The sequence below is a fragment of the Arvicanthis niloticus genome, chromosome 29 (assembly GCF_011762505.2).
Source record: "Arvicanthis niloticus isolate mArvNil1 chromosome 29, mArvNil1.pat.X, whole genome shotgun sequence".
NCBI classification, from domain to species: Eukaryota; Metazoa; Chordata; class Mammalia; order Rodentia; family Muridae; genus Arvicanthis; species Arvicanthis niloticus.
In genome coordinates this window covers 5,645,290-5,663,704 of record NC_133437.1, presented here as the reverse complement: position 1 = coordinate 5,663,704, position 18,415 = coordinate 5,645,290, and positions in this window count along the sequence as shown.

Here is an 18,415-nt window from a genome sequence, read left to right as displayed (position 1 = left end):
AAAAAACCCAGGTTCAGAACTAAGTCTTTTTGTTAGGAGGGATGACAGAGGTTCTGGTTAGTCAACAAAATGATGGACTATCTTGCAAAGGTTTTATTTTAACAGGATGGGTGATATGTAGGAGGAGCTAAAGTGGGAAGAGTAAGAAAAGAAAGAGGAGGAGTAAGGAGAGGAGGAGGAGATAGGTGACGAGGTGGGGGGACATGGAGGCGGATGTTTGGATATCTCTGCCAGTCAAAGATAGTTGATATATCTAGTTTGAGTATTGGGTTACACTTCTGATTGTATGGTCATCTTGTTATTGAGCATTACCAACATCAACATGTTGCCAGACAGAGTACATGGCTTAAACCTGAAAACGGAACCCCAGACAGAGTTATTAAATTAACAGGCTGGCAAGCCAAGGACGGGTAAGATTCTGCACAGAGCTTTAACAACCCAAGACAGAAATGCATTGCCTTTGATAATGCATATTCCATGACCGGTAAGGAAGCATTCTTGTCAGAACCACCTAAGACAGGCTCAGTCTTATAAATGAAATAAAAAGGGGGAAAGTGGAGAGTCTTTGGGGCTGCTCTGCAAGAAGCTGACATGGGCCAAGGACAAGGAAAGGGGCTATTTGGCAGGAATATGACATTGGCCAAGGACAACAAAGTAGGCCTCAAGCAGGAATCTGACATTAGACTAGAAGAAGTAATTTCAGGTAGGAGTCTAAATCATAGGCTACAACAAAGAAGTAATCTCAGGCAGAAATCTAAATATTAGGCTAGCAAAAGAAAAAAGAAGTAATTTCAGACAGGAATCTAAATTTTAGGCTAGAACAAGGAAGTAGGCTTCAAACATGAAAATGACCTTGGGCTAGAATAGGGAAGTAGGCTCAGATACTTTGGTTATCCTGATAATCCTTTAGAAACAGTGATCACAGGAGTGCTCATGTAACTGGGTTTAATGCCTTGCTTTTTCTTTGACTATTTGTGTTTATTGTATTGCTTGCTCCTCAACTATTTGCATCTATTTTATTGCTAGACCCTCAACCTAGAATTGACTTTAATACACACATGTAATCAAAATGGTATAAAAGCATAAAGGAAGAGGGGGTATAGGATAGGGGGTTCTAGGGAAGAAAAATGGGAAAAGGGTATGACATTTGTAGTACAAATAAATAAAATATGCAAAAAAAGATACAGTGAGGTTAAGCCCAGAAGAGGCCACTGAAGTAATTCTGCTATGACTTCTAACCTGTTTCCACTGGGGCCATGTGCTGAGTGGTTGCACACATGTGAGCCAGTCACAAATGCTTCTCTTTTCCCTGGCTAAGGGTCATGTTGTTTCTCTGAGAGACATAGCTGACCCAACATTACCCACCTGCAGAGAAAGAAGAGACTCTTTCAGCTGCCAGTGAACTCTGTCATTTGATAGCCCAGAATCCTCTCCACTGACTTTCCTGAGGAGACTCAGTCAATAGCTGTGATGTTTGCTCTTTTTTTGACCAGGTCATTTTGAGATTGAGGATAGGAAAGTTTGCTTTAATAGTTTGAGGATAGATCCTGAGGTGTAGAGGAAACTGCATATTTCTGTATGTCTGTGTGTGGCTGCTTGCACACATGAGTGTAGTGCCCACAGAGACCAGAAGAGGGCACCAGCTCCCCTGAGCTGGAGTTATAAATTGCTATAAGCCATATGATATGGGTGCTGGGAACTGATCCCAGGTCCTCTATAATAGCAGCTGGTGCCCTTCACATGGATCTGTCTTTCCAGCTCCTCTGTTTTCTTTTTATGCTTTTCTAGAAGGAATGTATAAACAATTAACCACTTTCTAGCTTGTCTTGTATTTCCGCATGCAACATCATTCTATTTTTGAATAAATAATTAAGTAAATGGAAAAAAAGTAAGGAATGAATAAGTAGCAAAAATATTTTTTCATGGACTGACCTCATATTCAAGGACCTTGCCCATTTCACACTGCCCTTTCCTCTTTTCTACCCCCAGTGATGGTTCAAAACTAAGTTATTATTATTATCTTAAATTTCTCTGAACTACTCTAGCCACTTTTGATATGTTTTCAGTAGCTTATGGATTAGGAGAATTGTACTAGGATTAGTCATTTGATCTTCTGGCCTGTTTCTGTATAGTTTAACAAAGTTTATATGAAGACAACTTTCAGTCTCAAGAGTTTGACAACAATAACAACTAATGCACATATTAATTATTTGTATGCTTAATATACTACATTTATTTTTATTTAAAATTTTCTCCTTACTATAATTATTTCCATTTTAAAATTAACATAATTATATCATTTCCCCCACCTTTCCTGTTTCCAAACCATCTCATTCTATCCTCCTAGTTCTCTTTTGAATTCATAGATGCTTTTTTGTATTTTTTTTTTCAAGACAGAATTTCTCTTTGTAGCCCTGGCTGTCCTGGAACTCACTCTGTAGACCAGGCTGGCCTTGAACTCAGAAATCTGCCTGCCTCTGCCTTCCAAGTTCTGGGATTAAAGGCATGCGCCACCACTGCCCAGTGTTTTTTTGTATTTTTAACATATACATATGCATATACATATACATCATATACATACACATACACATACATCATATGCATACATATGCATATACATATACATCATATACATACACATACATCATATGCATACATATACATATGCATATAAATATACATCATATACATACACATACACATACATCATATGCATACATATACATATACATCATATACATACACATACACATACATCATATGCATACATATACATATGCATATACATCATATACATACACATACACATACATCATATGTATACATATACATATATGCATTATACATAATCATTCTATGAAAATGGAAAATCAGTGTTGCTTATTTCTTATCTGCTAGGCTTGGCCCATTCCACCATGGTTACTTCGTAGCAAAGAAGGACAGTCTCAGGAAGTTGGCAAAGGACCTACTAGAGTAAAAAAGTAAGATGAATACCATTTTACAAAATGTTAAGCTAACATTTGTAGAGATTTCTAATGACCTTGAGACTAGGCATAAAAAATACCATTCTCACGTTTGCAGCACTGCGATAATAGTGACCAAAGCAAAAAAAAAAATATGTTTCCTATATTATTAGGCCAGAATCAAGAATTATTCATTATATAACATGAAAGTAAACAGATAAATGATAACTTGAAAATAATCAAATATGTTTGGAGGCACTGTTTCACTGATTGGACAGGAAAACTACTGACAAGACCATGTGCTGAGTATGAGAGAAGCCTATGCTCTCATAGCAGGCTTGCCTGTGTATATCATTCACAGTGTAGTTCATCAATTAGTGATGTAGGACTGCAAACTTAGGCACGTATATATGTGAATAGATATGTAACATATTTTTATTTTTGATAGGTAGATTTTTGTATCGATTGTATTACATAATATCAAGTAATATCCTAAAGTTTATATCAATAAAAGTGACATTCTCAAAACACCTATTAATAACTGAATAATAAATGTACACTTAATCTACCAAGTAACTGCAAAAGCATATGGATAATATTTCATATCTTTTGTTGAGTATTACATTTTAATAGAACACCTACTGTTATTTTAGTCCTATTTTTGTTCTTTTCCAAATTGTTACTCTTACGTTTACTAGCAGGGCTTGTAAAAAATACAGTATTTTATTTTTTCAGTTTTGTTTTTTTCTGACTAAGGTACATTATGAGGTCATTTTCTAAAAGTGGAAAGGTTTTTAGAAATTTCAATACTACTATTAATATACTTTTTAAAGAACTATATTTATAAAATTGTGTTCATTTTTAATCTTCCATTGTCTAAGTACTTCTCATGGTTCTTGTAAATCTTTTTAGAAGATCAGAAATTTTTTAAAATTAGTTTTCTATAATGTGTAAAATTTCTTGTCATCTTATTTTTTTCAATATATCTGAATTTTATTTCAAAGATTTTATTTACTAACATGTTAGTCTCATTTCAGGAATATTAAATTTACCCTTATTAATTTAATAAATCTAAACATACTGTTTTTAAGATATTTTCAGGTTTCTTCTCTCATCATTATTTTGAAATGCATATTATATGCTTGATGACCATATTGAATGTATTGATGAATCAAAATTATTCCACAATTTTAGAAAGACTGTATTATATAATATTAACAACATGATGAATTATATTACACTAAAGTAAACAATGAAGACAGGTATGATACTAAATTTTCAATTTTATGGTAGTTTAACAGAATAGTGAACAAATTTTTTAGACATGTTCTAGTGTAGTCCACAGTTGATGAATAATTGCTTGTAGATCACACCATTCAGTCAATTTTAAACATTATGCTATTTGTACTATAAAATAATAAAACCACGTTATCACACAATTTAATTGTATGGCATTTTTTGCAATATATGTAGAAACTGAATAAAAAAATACCAATAACTCTAGAAATCAATTTTTTCTGTTTTTTTATTTTTTCAAAACACTTTATCAATATTTGTATAAACATATATACTTATACATGTATACATATATAAAAAATAATTAAATAATAAGATGTATTTAAAAAGTATGGGCGGTTGGGAAAAGTGAGAGGAATGAGAGAAAGGGGAAAGTTATGCAAATATAGTGTTCATATATGAAATTCTCAAAAAGGAATCCAGTTTTTTAAAATGTTCAACAGATCAACTAGCATTTTACAATACGAAAATAAATATGACCTATAATTATGTTAAAGGACATTTTAACTCACTACAAACTTTGAAGTTTAAAATGAGATCAATAAAAATCATTTACCCAGCACAAAAACCACAATAACGTTTTATAATTCAAAGTATTTCTGAGAACAAGAAAATAGATTGTCAGGAGCTAAGTCAGCAGAACCAGGGGTACACTGTGTGTTATTTCTTTTCTTTTTTCTTTTTTTGCTTTTTTATTATTATCAGATCATAATTTTTACTTTTTAACACAGGGGTTATAAACACGAAAATGCAAGATGTGGGGAAGGGGATGACACAGGAGCATAGATGTTCAGGGGGAGTACAGATATCTTTCAGAACAGGGTATCAGCTGGGTGAAGGTTCAGGGGTCAGGTTACTATGACTCTGCTTATGCTTCACTTGTCCTTATCTAAGTTGGTGCTATCTGACAAGGCTGCCTATTTACAAGGTCTATAACTACTCAAGCTGGTAGACTTCCACAAAAGCTGTTTACAATAGTTTATAGACTTCTGTTTCAGTGTTTTTCCATAGAGACCCAAGACTTTGTGTTAGCAGGCATGTATGTCAGTCCTATTGCTGATTTTAGGCCTTCAGTGTATAAGCAGGGCTGCCCCTGACATCTCCTCCCTTCTTCAAGTATAAAAGGGCTGTAGCGATTCTAATCATGCCAAGGCAGAGATAGAGGCCTGACCTCCAGTAATTAAAGGGGACCTTGTAATGGCTCCAGTCCTCCTGTCGTTGTTCAGTGAAGCATGAGGGCCATTCCCATCCCGATGTTTTTTTCCTGGAGAGGGGATACTTTTGACATCAACCCCTATGCAGTCAGGCTTGTCCCTCAGGGAACCCAGAAACATATTTTTAACTTTTATTTATATTCCCTTGCAGTGCTTAGCCTCTCAGCCTATGCAAGAATTCAGATCGCCAGACAGAGGGGATTCTGGGTGGCCCCTCACTGCTTGGTCTAGGGGAGGAAGTCCCCTCTTTTAGGTTGGGTGGAGATGGAACTTGGGAACACCCTGGATAGAGTAACATCCTCATCTAGAGTCTCACGGTCCTCCATAGTTAACATATGATAATGTATCTGAATAGATTTTGCTATCAGATTATCTATCTGTTGTTTCACAAAGTTAGCCTATTTAAGGCCCAGGGACCCAAGGAAATAAGCAAAAATAACCCAATTAATGATCCCAAGATGGAAGGAAGTAGGGTTAACAATCAAGGAGAGGTTGTACAAGCTCTCCTTTTTCTCGTTCTGTCTCTGTCTTTTCTCAAGACTTTCTGTGACCTTTTCATGCTCTCTTTAACAATCCCTATTTTGTCTATGTAAAAGCAGCATTCTTCTTTAAGGGCTGTACACAGTCTAGAGCTGTACACAGTCTTTTCTATTGTAAAAGAGAAAAACAGGTCCAATAAAGTCCTTTGCAATTTAGAGGGATCACATCAGACAGTGAAACGAGGGATTTCTTCAGATTAACGATGTCAATCTGTAGCTGTTTGATGTCCTTGTCAAAGGCCCATCTGATGTCTGTGTAGTATAAGTTCAGAGGCCAGCATCAGGATTAGAAATCCTAATAGCAGACATCACGGGTGATTCATTTTTACCTGGAAGAGAAAGAAGAAAGGAATTCTCAGGGAAATTTCTCTTCCCTGGATGTAAATTGTTATTCATCTTATTTATAATTGGGCCTGGTTTGTGGAGGTATCTATTTAATTCATTAATCTTTTTGGTGGCCATTTAGTTGTGCCTTCTGTGGTATCAAACAGTCATATCAATCCTCGGCCCCATATATCCTGGCCATTCCATTTAAGGTAAGAGGGTCCTTCCACATAGTTGTGGCATAGTTTTTATTGATCTCAGCAATGCCAGAGGCAATCCGTGGCAGATTTGCCATGAGCTTTCAGTTTTAGAAAGTTAAGAGTAAATAAGGCATGCTCCTTCCACACTCAGAGAATCATAAAGCTGCTATTTAAAGAAATATAGTTCTTTATTAATAATCTCTTTTATCAAAGGACTATTATAAAACAGCCAACAATTAATCAATGTATATATCAATTAGTGAGAGCTTCTTCTACTTTTTGTAAAATTACTCCTCTTTTGTCAATTAAATGTTGAGGAAAATTAAGATTTGCATCTCTCTTAAGAATATTAAACAGCGACATAAATTCTTTTGTGAAGAGCTTAAAATAAGATCTTAGCCAATAAGCATCTCCTGGAAACTTTTGAAAATCGTTTGAAGTAAGTAAATTATCTTTTTTTTTTTTTTTTTTTTTTTTTTTTTTTTTTGCTTTACAGAAGCTTTGCAGTTTTATGAGATCCCATTTGTCAATTCTTGATCTCAGAGCGCAAGCCATTGGTGTTCTGTTCAGGAAGTTGTCCCCTATGCCCATGTGTTTGAGGCTTTTGCCCATTTTTTATTCTATAAGTTTCAGTGTAGCTGGTTTTATGTGGAGGTCCTTGATCCACTTGGAGTTGAGCTTTGTACAAGGAGATAAGTATGGATCAATTTGCATTCTTCTACATGTTGACCTCCAGTTGGACCAGCACCATTTGTTGAAAATGCTGTCTTTTTTCCACTCAATGGTTTTAACTCCTTTGACAAAGATCAAGTGACCATAGGTGTGTGGGTTCATTTCTGCGTCTTCAATTCTATTCCGTTGATCTTCTTGCCTGTCTCTGTTCCAATACATGCAGTTTTTAACACTATTGCTTTGTAGTATAGCTTGAAATCAGGGATGGTAATTCTCCCAGAAGTTCTTTTATTGTTGAGAGTAGTTTTGCTAACCTGGGTTTTTTTGTTATTCCAAATAAATTTTAGGATTGCTCTTTCTATCTCTGTGAAGAGTTGAGTAGGAATTTTTATGGGCATTGCATTAAATCTGTAGATTGCTTTTGGCAAGATGGCCATTTTTACTATATTAATCCTGCCAATCCATGAGCATGGGAGATCTTTCCATCTTCTGAGATCTGTTTTGATTTCTTTCTTCAGGGGCTTGAAGGTTTTTTTTTTTTTTTTTCATACAGGTCTGTTACTTGCTTGGTTAGATTCACACCAAGGTATTTTATATTATTTGAGAATATAGTGAAGGGCGTCACTTCCATAATTTCTTTCTTAGCCAGTTTATCTTTTGAGTAGAGAAAGGCTACAGATTTGAATTAATTTTATACCCAGCCACTTTACTAAAGTTATACAAGGTGATACAAATTGGCAAAAAATAAATAAAGTATCACTGTATGCAGGTGATATGATAGTATACATAAGCAACCCCAAAAATTTTACCAGAAAACTTCTCCAGCTGATAAACAACTTCAGCAAAGTGGCTGAATATAAAATTAACTCAAATAAATTAGTAGCCTTTCTTTATACAAATGATAAACAGGCTGAGAAAGGCATTAGGGAAACAACTCCCTTCACAATAGCCACAAATAATATAAAATATCTTAGGGTAACTCTAACCAAACAAGTGAATGATCTGTACAACAATAACTTCAAATCACTCAAGAAAGAAATCAAAGAAGATTGCAGAAAATTGAGAGATCTCCCATGCTCATGGATTGGCAGAATTAACTTAGTAAAAATGGCCATGCTACCAAATACAATCTACAGATTCCATCCAATTCCCATCAAAATCCCAACACAATTCTTTAAAAACATGGAAAGAGCAATTCTCAAATTCATCTGAAAAAACAAAAAAACCAGAATAGCAAAAACAATACTTAACAATAAAAGAATGGCTGGAGGAATCATCATCCTTGACCTCAAGCTTTACTACAGAGCAATACTGATAAAAACTGCATGATATTTATAGAGGGACAAACATGTTGATCAATGGAATAGAATTAATTTTTCCATTTTTAAAATATTTATTGTCAACATCATCAAGTGAGCTATTACTTTCTACAAACAACGGAATGCTTTACATGGTTATTGCTTTTTGAGATCTACATGTTCTTAAAGTTCTAGAGTTCAAATGTGATATATAAAGAGAGTAAGGGACTATCTTCTCATACTGCTTGGAACCCATGATAATTTTAACCATCTAATGATATGTAGGAACTAATAAAAGAAAGCTAACGGGAGTCATTTTATTTGTACCTTCCCCAAGGAGTAAATATTTCAACTTTCAACAATGATGCCAACTGTATAGTCATTTTGGTTATTTTGTTATTATCTAGAGAGTTATTTAAGAAGGTGTTAGAAGGGTATGAGATCCTATGTAAATATATATCAGTCTACTTAATTGTTTATGAGTGGAGCAAGGTTGCTTTTCTTTTCATTTTACAAATATAATTATTAACAGTGAATAAAAATTTCATCTTGCTTACAGTGATGCTGTACTGTTCACACTATTAAAACTAAACAATTATGTTACTAATATCTTGTCTCTTTCCAGTTTAAAACTTTAATTAACTTCAAGCAGTGACCATTAGTGAGAAGAGTTTGTGCTGAATGATGGCATATGAAAACAGTCTCAAATGGAATGGTTACAAGTGTGGTCTGGATGCACTGTATTTGTGAACCAAAAAAAAAAAATTATGAAAACTTGCTGGTACATATTGAATAGCCATTCCCAGACTTTTGGCTATGAAGAAATGTTTATATACAATAAACAGTACAGCTCATTCTTGAGAAAATGCCCATCAAATGCCCAAATTTGAATAAACATAGTTTCTCTGTTGCCCACTTTTAAAATACATACTGCTATTCCATGAGGAAAAGGATCTGTTAGCACAGCTCACATCACAATTATTTACAGCCTTGTGTTTGAAACAACCATTGAAGTTTGGTGTAGGTGAAGGTGTTATATATACTTCTATTTGTCCCAAAATTACTGAACAATCTTTTGTCAAGGACTTAATATTTAACAAAGCAAAATCTTACTGCTTTATTAGAGAACCCAAGAGGAGCAGGGTCTTCCATTCTTTGTTACTGTGATAACAACTATATATAGAAAAACCATACTCTAACATATACAAAGTAGAACTAAAATGCCTTCATAACTCAGGAAACCATCTATACCAGGCTTCTGAGGCCCACAGCAGTTCAAGGCCATGGCCATAATACAAAACATGAGTTTGAAATGGTGTCTAGCTGAGGCAGGAGCTAAGCATAGAAGCCATAGCATAACTGCTGATCTTATTTCTATAACTGTCTCACAGTAGCTTCCTTCTACAACTTCCCATTTATGAGAGTTACAGCATTTTTGCTAACAGTAAATAGTTCATTTTCTGTCTCACTCAACAAAATCATCTCAGTTAATAAAATGATTCATTTTCTTGAATATAAGTTTATATTGATATAAAATATTTGTATTTCTCCCTATGGAATACAGTTTTTAAGTCCCTGAACACATCTTATTATTTTCCAGTCTATTTTAGTATGATGACTAAAGGAGAGAAAAAAACAACTAAACAAAAAACAAACAAACAAACAAAAATTAAATACTGAGGAATATTAAAAACACCAAATTATGGCAACTTCAGCTAAGGTGATATTGTTATGTTCCCAAAAGAGAGACTGTGAGTTAAAGATTATGTGTATATGTTTGTCCAAGAATGAATTATTTTTTTCTTCTACAAGATAAATATACCAAATGTCAGGGTCCTAAATACTTAATGTTAATCATAGATGACAATTTTTATGGCATTTTGACACATTTGTACTGCTAGACTTCACTAAAGCATATGAAGCACACATGTTACCCTGACAGCAAAGAAATGAAAATTACGCACTATATATATTTTCCAGTGGCATCTTTGTAGACATTGCCAGTATCTGAGCTGTTAGAACATGGTTGAATGTCAATTTTGTGTAGAAATGTTAAAGCAGGTTTAAAGTGCTGAATATATCTGATCACAAATTTTACTCTACAGAAAAAGCAAACTTTTTCCAAAAATGAAATTTTATGAACACTCATTAATTCTTCATTATACCCTAACATTCATGATTACTGATGTTCAATGATTTTTCCTCTCAAAGAAAAAAATATAATACATTAAGATGGTGATTTTTGAATAAACAGTTTAATGGTAATTTCTTCTCTCTTCTTGAAAAACACTGTGTAAAAATAGTATGGTCAAGTTTTCCACAATTTAGGATCTTATAAAAGAAGTAACATTAACCAAAATAAGTGACACTCCAAAAGACTATAGGACTTACTTTCACAGTTCTTCATTTTATTTCACCCTTCTATCAAACTGTTCTCAGCTATTTGTCAAGATTCATGACACTGAAATCATGAAAAAACTGCTCTCATTTCTGAGGATAACCAGATAGCATGTTGCTACATTGTTTGCAAAACTTTTATTTGCTACTGAAATCTTATTATAATTTTAATAAAAGAATGAATGTCCACTGTAACTGAGATAAACCATATTTAAAACATGACGTGTTTATATTCAAACTTTTAGAATGTTTTCACAAGCACACATACACATACATACACATGCACACACACACACACACATATATATATATATATATATATATATATATATATATATAATATGTACCTGTATAATGAGCTATATTAGGAAATGGAAGATAACTATAAATACAGTATTCTTACATCATATCCACACCTTAAACATATTCCTAAATTTTCCTGTTTTATTTAATTATTTTGTGCATGAAAATGTTTCATAGTTTGAAATATTCAAAATGAACCTCATACCAGCACTCATAATGTGTGTTGGAATATTTAGAACTTCAGATATTCTTATTAGAGTAAACTTGCATTAGTGTGAAAAAAGTAATAAAATGTATATTCTAAAGTAGGGAAAGTTGCCTAAAAAGATGAAATTTTGGTGAAATCAATATTTTTTACCATTCCACATACACAAAAGTACATTCACATTGGATAAAAATTATAATCTTGACAGATTTTTACTCTTAAATAATAATGGTATAAAATAAGCAGGGAGTATTTCTACCCACATGAATAAAGTCTGGTAAGGCACAATTTCATGGTGCAAGTCCTATCTAGATGATTGTTTCCTTTTTTAAAAAAAATTGGTTATTTTACATTTCAAATGTTGTCCCCCTTCCCTATTTCCCCTCTGTAAACCCCCATTCCATCCACTCTACCCTTGCCTCTAAGAGGGTGCTTCTGGACCCACCCACCCTCCAACTCCCACCTCACTGCCCTAACATCTTCTTGTGCTGCAGCATCTAGCTTCTATAAGACCAAGGGCCTCCCCTCCAATTGATGCCAGATAAGTCAGTCCAGTGCAACACAGGCAGCTGGAGCCATGGGTGCCTCCATATGTGATCCTCAGTTTGTTGTTTAGTCCCTGGGAATTCTGAGGAATCCAGTTAGTTGATATTGTTGATCATCCATGGAGTTGCAATCCCCTAAAGCACCTTCAGTCCTTCCTCTAAACTCTTCCATTGGGGTCCCTATGTTTAATCTGATGGTTGGCTGCAAGCATCCACATCTGTATTGGTCAGGCTCTGGCAGAACTTCTCAGGGGACAGCTATACCAAGCTTCTGTCAGCAAGTACTTCTTGGCATTAGCATTAGTATCTGGATTTGGTGCCTGCAAATGGGATGAATCCCTAGGTAGGGTGGTCTATAGATGGCCTTTCCTTCAGTCTCTACTCCACTCATTGCCCCTGCATTTTATTTAGACAGGAACCATTCTGGGTTAAAATTTTTAAGACTGGTGGGTGGCCCCATCCCTCAACTGAGGACCATGCCTATCCACTGTATAATGTCTCTACAGGTTCTATCTCCCCTTTGTTGCATATTTTGGACAATGTCATCCTCCTTGGGTCCTGGTAACCTCTTGCCTCTCTGTCATCTGGGATTTTCTGGTGGCTACCCTCACTTCTACATCCCTCAATGCTACACACTAAAATTCAGTTTTCTGACCCTCTGTACATATTCCCAGTCTCCTCTCACACCTGATCATGACCCCTCATTTTCCATCCTCCTCTTCTCTCCCAGGACCCTCCCACCCTCTACCACCTATGATTATTTTATTTCCCATTCTAAGTAGAACTGAAATATCCACACTTTGGACTTCCTTCTTCTTGAGCTTCATGTGGTCTGTGAATTGTATCTTGGGTATTCTGAGCTTTTGGGCTAATATCCACTTATCAGTGAGTGCATACCATGTGTCTTCTTTTGTATATGGGTTACCTCACTCAGGATGATATTTTCCAATTCCATCCACTTGGCTGATAATTTCATGAAGTCATTGTTTTTTAGTTTTTGTTTTGATATTTTATTTATTTACATTTCTGATGTTATCCCCTTTTCTCTTTTCCCTTCCATAAATCCCCTATCCCATTCCCCTTTTTGCTTTTATACGATTTTAATTACAAATAAGTACTAAGGTCAGTTCTAGGTTGAGGAACTCACAATACAATAGATGCAAATAGTCAAGGAACAAGCAATAAACACAGGAAGTCAAAGATCAAACAAGGGAATAAACAAAGTTCTGATCACTCCCATCAGAAAGACCAAAATATTTGAGTTTACTTCCCTGCCCTAGTCCAAAGTAATTTTCATGCCTGAAATTACTTCTTTGTTCTAGCCTAATGTTAGATTCCTGCATGAAGGTCATTTCCTTATCCTTGGCCAATGTTAGATTCCTGCTAAGCAGCCCTGAAAGCTCTCCACATCTCCCCCTTTTTTTATTTCATTAATAAGACAGAGCCTGTCCTATTTCATTATGCCAAGAATGCATTTCTTACCCATCATAGAATATGCATTGAAGCAATGCATTTCTGTCTTAGGTTGGTAAGGCTCTGTGCAGAAACTTACTTGGCTTGCCAGTCTGTTAAATTAATAACTCTGTCTGGGGATCCATTTTCAATCTCAAGCCAATTTGGTTGCCAATATGTTGATGTTGTTAAAGACAAGCTTTCACATAATAAATGTATTCTTAGGACAACAAGGGCTATCATGATTAAGCTATATATGCCATTCTTGACATTTGACCAAAATGGAAATTCTGACCTCAAGTCATGGATAATTTTGTCAGCATTTTTTGCAGCATCAAAGCTCAGGAGAGCAGCATTCTTTAAATTCATAATCTCACTATGCAAAGTTAAAACATCCAGAGAGGTATTAGAAGTATGCCAAAAAACCTATGAGTGTCTTTAAACCTTTTCCTAATTATGACTATCATTGTAAATTTTAGAAGTAGCACAACTCAATTGGTATTTGGTATGACACTCAAGACAGCTCCTTACACTTTTTTTCTTTTGTTTTTTTTTATTGAATATTTTATTTATTTACATTTCAGATGCCACACCCTTTTCCCATTTCCCCTCACTAGAAACCCCCTATCCTATCTTCCCTTCTCCTTTTTGCTTTTATATTATTTTAACTACATGCAAGTATTAAGGTCAGTTCTAGGTTGAGGAACCAGCTATAGTCAAGGAGCAAGCAAGGTGACAAACACAAATACTCAAAGAACAATCAAGGCAAAAATACAAAATTCACTGAACACTCCTGTGATCACTGTTTCTCACGGCTTATCAGGATGACCAAAATATCTGAGCCAAATTCCCTGTCATAGACCAAAGTAATTTTTGTGTCTGAAGCCTACTTCCTTGTTCTAGCCTAAAATTTAGATTACTGCCTGAAATTACTACTTTGTTAATATATGTGTTAAGGCTCTTTTAATTGTCAAGTTAAAATTACTTTTGTTTCATCTACAGTATTTAATGTATGTTGCATTGATCGCAAAATTTCTAATTGTGTCAGTGTGCTGAAATCGGGCATGTCAGTTTCATAGGTCTATCAATCAGCTTTTATTTTATTGCCCTGAGTACCACAGAACCTTGGTTTCTGAAAAAACAAACAAACAAACAAACTAACTAACTAACAAACAAACCTTGCACTGGAAAATGTGAGTCAGGTTTTAAGTAGATGCAAGAGGGTAGTGGGCTTGATTATTGCTGGTATAACAGTTTTAATTACATTAATTGCTAACACCACTGCTTCTGCAATTGCTTTTACACAAGAAATTAAGACAGCTACTTTTATTAATCATTTAGCAAAAAAATGTTACTAATGTGTTGAATATACAAAAGGACTTAAATACGCATTTGGAACATTGGGTTGATGCTCTTTATCCTACTTAAAATATTGGACATAGGTTAAGAGATTAAGAGTAAGGAGCCCTCTCGAGAATTATGCCAAATACCATTGAATTCATGTTCTAAAATTGACAGTGGTCATCATTATAATTAATAAAAAAATTTAAAGACACTTGAGTGTATTTGGCATAATTCTAACAACTTTCTGGATGTTGTAACTTTGCATTGTGAGATTATGAATTTAAAGAATGCTGCTCTGATGACTGTTGATGCAGCAGATACTGCTGATAAAATTACCCATGGCCTGAGGTCAGTATTTCTATTTTGGTCAAGCTTTAAGAATGGCATATATAACTTGATCAGGCTAGCCCTTTTTGTCCTGGGAATATGTTTATTCATGCCCATGTTGCTTTTAACAACATCAACATTTTGGCATCCAAAATACATGGCTTGAAGCTAAAAATGGACTCCCAGACAGAGTTATTAATTTAACAAGCTGGCAAGCCAAGGATGTGTAAGATTCTGCACAGATCCTTACCAACCTAAGACAGAAGTGCACTGTTTTGATAATTCATATTCCACGACTGGTAAGGATGGCATTCTTGGCAGAATGACCTAAGACAGGCTCTGTCTTGTTTATGAAATAAACTAAAGGGGGGAGATGTGGAGAGACTTTGGGGCTGCTTGGCAAGAATCTGACATGGGCCAAGGACAAGGAAATGGGCTTCAGGCAGGAATCTAATATTAGGTTAGAACAAAGAAGTAATTTCAGGCAGGAATCTAAATATTAGGCTTCTTAGTCTTAAACTCTGAACCTCCTTTCCATAATTTAAGTAAGATAAAGAGCATCAATCCATGTTCCAAGTGCGTATCTAAATCCTCTTGTATATTTAACAATTAGTAACATTTTTTGCTAAACAATTAACAAAAGTAGCTGTCTTAACTTCTTGTGTCAAAGCAATTGCAGAAGCAGTGGTGCTAGCAATTAACATAATTAAAACTGTTATACCAGCAATAATCAGGCCCACTACCCTCTTGCATCTGCTTAAAGCCTGACTCACTTCTTCCAGTACTTGCAAGCTTTTTTCAGAAAACCAAGTTTCTGTAATACTCAGGGCAATAAGACAAAAGTTTATTGATAGATTCCCATAACAGAAATGCCAGGGTTCAACACACTGACACAATTAGAAAGTGTACAATCACTGATACTTACAATAAATACTGTAGAAGAAACAAAATAATTTTAGCTTGACAAATAAATGAGCCATAAACCATGCACTAACACTTGTTTGAAATTCAGATCTTGTTCCAACTTTATCTTTTGCTATCATAATAGCATAGAAAACTGCAGCTAACTTCCAAATATGACTCTGAAAATGTCTAGATCTAGCCATCCAAATGAAGACTGTTATTTCCAATATTAGATTGATTTCTAGACTAGTACATGATTCAGTCCAAATAACTGGTCACATTTAGGAAAAGTACAAGAGTCGTTATAACTTCTCCTTTTGATTCTCTGTCCCACAAGGTCTAAAAACTTGAATCAAAGTAGCTTGTCCCATCTCGGATATAGGCAAGCAAAGGTGGGTCAGAAACATATGTCCAATACAGCTTTCCTGTCACCATTTCCAGGGCACTTAGCAAGCTCACAGTTCAGCATCATTCCTTGTCTCAGCATCAGCATATCTCACCAATCACTCTGGCAGCCACCATGCTTCTTCAGCATCCTGCAGAAAAAAAATACAAGCATGCCCTCTTCCCCATATTAGATACCTGATTGTGATAGTGCCATATGTCAGTAAGTAGAGCCTTTCTTTTCCCCTAGGCATTGGTGTGCCTTGTTGTAGAGTGACACTGGCACTCAACAAAGAGTTCCTTTCCATCCAAATTTTTTAATTGGAATATTTTATTTATTTACATTTCTTATGTTTTCCCCATTTTCTTCCCCCCCCCCACATTAAACCCCTTATCCCATCCCCCCATCCTGCTACTTCTATGAGGGTATGCCCCCACACATCCACCCACTCCCCTCTCCTGGCCCTCTAATTCCCCCCACACTAGGGCATCCAGCCTTCACAGATCCAAAAACCTCCTCTCCCACCAATGCCTGACATGGCCATCCTCTACTACATATACTGCTGGAGCCATGGGTCCCTCCAAGTGTGTCTCCAGGCTGGCAGTTTAGACCCTGGGAACTCTGGTTGATTGGTATTGTCTCTCTTCCTATGGGCCCACAAGCCCCTTCAACTCCTTCAGTCTTCTCTCTACCTCCTTTACTGGGGATCCCATGATCAGTTCAATGGTTAGCTGGGAGGCTCCTATGCTGGCAGAGCCTGTCAGGAGACAGGTATATCGGGCTCTGGTTAGCATGCACTTCCTGGCATTCACAACAATGCCTGTATTTGGTGACTGCACATGGGATGGATCCCCAGTTAGGGCAGTCTACATAGAGCCCCTCCTCTACTCTCTGCTCCAAACATTGTCTCCATACTTGTTCCCATGAGAATTTTGTTAATCCTTTAAGATGGACTGAAGCACCCACACTTTGGTCTTCCATCTTCTTGAGGTTTCTGTGGTCTGTAAGTTGCATCTTAGGTATTGTAAGCTATTGGACTAACATCTACTTATCAGTGAGTACATACTATGTGTGTTCTTTTGTGATTGGGTTACCTCACTCAGGATGATATTTTCTAGTTCCATCTATTTGCCTAAGAATTTATGAAGTCATTGTTTTTAATAGCTGAATAATACTCAATTGTGTAAATGTACCACAATTTCTGTATCCATCCCTCTGTTGAGGGACATCTGGGTTCTTTCCAGCTTCTAGCTAATATAAATAAGGCTGCTATGAACATAGTGGAGTATGTGACCTTGTTATATGTTGGAGCATCTTTTGGGAATATGCCCAGGAATGGTATGTCTGGATTCTTAGATAATTTCAGATTTTCTGAGAAACTGCCAGACTGATTTCCAAAGTGATTGTAACAGCTTTCAATCCCATGAGCAATGGAAAAGTGTTCCTCTCTCTCCACATCCTCACCACCAACTGCTTTCACCTGAGATTTTGATCTTAGCCATTCTGACTCCTCTGAGGTGGAATCTCAGGACCATTTTGATCTGAATTTCTCTGATGTTTAAAGATACTGAACATTTATTTAGGTGCTTCTCAACCATTTGAGATTTATCAGTTGAGAATTCTTTGTTTAGCTCTGTATCCCATTGTTTAATAGGATTATATTGTTCTCTGGAGACTAACTTCTTGAGTTTTGTTATATTTTGGATATTAGTCCTCTATTGGATGTATGGTTGATAAAGATCTTTTCCCAATCTGTGGGTTACGGTTTTCTCTTATTGACAGTGCCTTTTGTCTTACAGGGGCTTTTCAATATTATGAGATCTTGTCAATAGTTGATCTTAGAGTCTGAGCCACTGGTGTTCTGCTAAGGAAATTTTCTCTTTACCAATATGTTTGAGGCTCTTCTCTACTTTACCTTCTTTTATTAGATTCAGTGTATCTGGTTTTATATGAAGGTCTTTGATCCACTTGGACTTGAGCTTTGTACAAGGAGTTAAGAATGGATAAATTTGAATTGTTATATATGCTGACTGCCACTTGAACCAGCA